Genomic DNA, 2,530 nt, shown 5'->3' with positions numbered 1-2,530 from the left:
GACGCTTGTGATGAAGCGTGTGCATTTTGCGAATGTGACCTGGAGAACGCTCAGTGCCATCCATTTATGCTGAAAAAAAATATTATCTCTTGTAATATATTTTATTATACAATACACACATATTTTTTTAACTTTCAAAGTCCCTTTGCTTGAAAACAAGGCTATAAATATTGAAACATTTATTCTATTATTTTGAGCCATAAAATCATTCTGTCATACCATGTATTTCAACCTATATATGCATATATATTTTTTTAATTATTATAATACAAAGAATTGTAAGTAAAATAAGTAATAGAAGTTATATAAATAATATAATTTGTAACATTACAGTTTGGCTATTTGTCTTCCAGAGATCATGATTTGATTATATAAATTTAGTTAAAGAATGCTTTTGTAGTATCTAATATAAATTTACAATATGCTTATACAATATCTTAACTGAAGCTGGTCAGTTTCTTCAATAGTTACCTAATACAACGGATGAGACCAGCCTCCGAACAAAATCAAACTTTTCTTATAATAAAGCATAGTAGCACAAGCTTTTTAGGCGATGGATAGTTGCCCATGGTGATCTGCCCATGTCCTCGTGCCCAAATCTAGCTGCCATAAATCATTGAACGTCGTCCATGTAGCTGTGCAGCCACCAGACGTACATGGAGTTATCGTATATATACAGGCAGAATGCGAGTGTCTCTTTCCAATAGTAGATATCCAATGCATAGACGGCAATGAGTTCCACAGCAAAGATCCAAAGGTGACGGACTTTTGAAAGTGAGCTTTATTGTGTTCTATCACGTCTAAATAAACGAGATAAATATTAGTATATCGAATTTATATTTTGCACCAACACACGTACATAACGTATTTACATGTTGAACATACAAATGAGCGTGTAAAGAATAATGTAAATTACTATGTTTACGCGAGCGTTACTTCTGTAGTATAATAATAACTTACGATAATTTCTTCGCGTAAACAGGAAAATCTCCTCGACATCAGCTCCCTGCCGTTATAGGATTTTCTTCGTATCCTATCTTCTGAAGAAGCCCATCGAAAATTCTTGATATGTATGACTAGATGACATTCATAGCACTGGGCAAAAATCACATAACATTCAGAGCACTGGGCAGAAATCACATATTTTGTAAGAAACCGGTAATCTAACCTATACTACGTTTACGCGAGCGTTACTTGATTCTGTAGTAATAGAACCTGATGTTATTAGGTTAAGTTGTTCTTCCACTGCAGATCTCATTATGAGAAAAACTAATTCTGAATCTATTTAATAAAAAGGAAATACATATATATTTTACAATATTACCCATGAATCTCAATCATTGTTAAAGATTTTATATTTATATACCTATTTAGAACAGAGTTTACCTTATGGAGAATCTTAACTTTTCTCTTTAAAACAGGAAATTCGTTTCTTAATCAAGGAATACATTGTATAATAAGGATGGAATTAAACCACAGACTTTACGGATAATAATGACTTGCATTGTATGTATACATACATAGCCACGTGTTGTTCTTATAACAAATAATCTTTAAAACGATGAGGATTTAAGCGGGGAGCACATACTTTTGCACAACGCATAATGCGTAAGCATAAGAAAACTGATTGGTCTATTTCCTTATGCACATGTGTATGGACCAATCAATTTTCTTATGCTTATATATTATGCGTTGTGCAGAAGTGTGTGCTCCCCGCTTTAAAGTTAATGGCACAAGATCATGGTCATATGACCCTGTACAAGATATACATTTGATCTCCGCGTATAACACAAAAAAAAGGCGCGTTCAGCAAATCAAGCCGCTCAATAGCAGTCAAATATGATTGGCTTTTACTTTTTAAGCTAACCAATCAACGCAGAGTGTTGATAAGACAAACTCAACAGTTGTACAATAGTTGTGTCTGCTGAACGGGCCTAAATAACTGCGTTTGAGGAGCGTGTTATTAGCTATTTGCTTGTTATATCCTTATTTAAAGCCTTGTATCCACAATACTAGAAATTGCTCCAAGTTCTCGAACGGTGAAACAATTAACCAATCGTATATAATTATATAATAAATATGCAATTGGTTATGTCTTTCTCCATACAATATCTCGACATTATTAACGCTAATAGCTTTTCCCTTGAATGTGCCCAAAGATCCATATTCATAGGTCGGTATTCATAGGTGGATCTTATATTTAATACCATCTTAAGTACTGAAGATAGTTCATATTTAACTCTTTCGCTGACGTAGCGATTACTTCGTGAGCAACTGTCATTGCAGCTGTTATTTAGTCATTTTGTAACAATAATAATAATATTTACGTATGCAAAAAATCTTTGTGTGTGAATATAAGATACTGGTAAGTTTCAAGCTTACTTTTTCTATAAAATACATTCTTATTTATATATGTAGTATTTATACAAATATATATATATATATATATATATATATATATATATTTATCTTCTCAATTTATATATGTATTCTAGACAACACCGTATCCAAAATCTGGATATAAGACGTT

General features: G+C 32.3%; 1 long non-coding RNA gene across 3 annotated transcripts; it reads right to left on the bottom strand.

Annotated features, from left to right (window-relative positions):
• LOC112467744 lies at positions 1 to 1,551 on the bottom strand. Of its 3 annotated transcripts, XR_003042310.1 has the most exons (5): positions 1,387 to 1,549; positions 1,169 to 1,281; positions 961 to 1,095; positions 472 to 800; positions 1 to 69 (listed from the first exon to the last, which is right to left on the bottom strand). It is a non-coding gene; the product is annotated as an uncharacterized LOC112467744 (long non-coding RNA). The 3 variants fall into 3 exon arrangements; XR_003042311.1 differs by having other exon boundaries at positions 961 to 1,281; positions 1,367 to 1,551; XR_003042309.1 differs by having other exon boundaries at positions 961 to 1,281; positions 1,387 to 1,550.
• Between the last annotated feature and the right edge of the window lie 979 nt (positions 1,552 to 2,530).

The sequence above is a fragment of the Temnothorax curvispinosus genome, unplaced genomic scaffold, assembly GCF_003070985.1.
Source record: "Temnothorax curvispinosus isolate PA1 unplaced genomic scaffold, ASM307098v1 QBEX01001675.1, whole genome shotgun sequence".
Classification (NCBI taxonomy): Eukaryota; Metazoa; Arthropoda; class Insecta; order Hymenoptera; family Formicidae; genus Temnothorax; species Temnothorax curvispinosus.
This window is presented reverse-complemented; position numbering and strand designations above follow the sequence as displayed.